The sequence below is a fragment of the Propithecus coquereli genome, unplaced genomic scaffold, assembly GCF_000956105.1.
Source record: "Propithecus coquereli isolate 6110/MARCELLA unplaced genomic scaffold, Pcoq_1.0 Scaffold183, whole genome shotgun sequence".
Classification (NCBI taxonomy): Eukaryota; Metazoa; Chordata; class Mammalia; order Primates; family Indriidae; genus Propithecus; species Propithecus coquereli.
In genome coordinates, this window is record NW_012143079.1 from 915,138 (window position 1) to 915,852 (window position 715).

Genomic DNA, 715 nt, shown 5'->3' on the forward strand with positions numbered 1-715 from the left:
GTGGCCTTGACAGAAGGAAATGAAATCCTGTGATGATGATTTCAAGCAGGCCTTGAAAGTAGTTATATTAGGACTGAATGTCAGTGGCTCTTAGATGGTTATGTAAGAGACAATTGGTTAGTGAACAGTCAAGTGATTGAATGCATAAAAAGCTGGAAGATATGACTGATATATGTAGAAATAATTATCTATTTTTCTCACCACAAGATGAAACAGTTGAAAAAAAATTCTGGAAAAACAAACACACAAAACAAAACAATAGCAAACTAAATATAAGTAATAGAAAGTCAAGGTCTACATATAAAGAAAAGTAAAATGTGTTATTATTTGGAACAATTAATGGAATATAAGGAAATAAAATTTTGCTTGTCCTTGATGTTAGGAACATTCCTATGTAAATGACATTCTTGTCCTGACTTTGGACCTTAGACAAGCTAATAAATTAGAGAAGGAAATGTTTCTTAGGTCTGCTGTGTCTTTCATAAAGAAAAAATATTTATATACTCAGTTTCATGTAAATGTTCACTATTTTGAACTTTCAGAAATTATCTGTAGACAAAAGACTAAATGCATAGTGAGTTTAAAGGAAAAATTACTAACCCTGAAAAGATAAGTGTAGAAGGAACTGTAAGTGTTGAAAAATACAATAGGGAGTAGGAAGGAGACCTGGAGGGGATGTAGGAATGATAATATTCATACTTAGGGAATTAAGAGA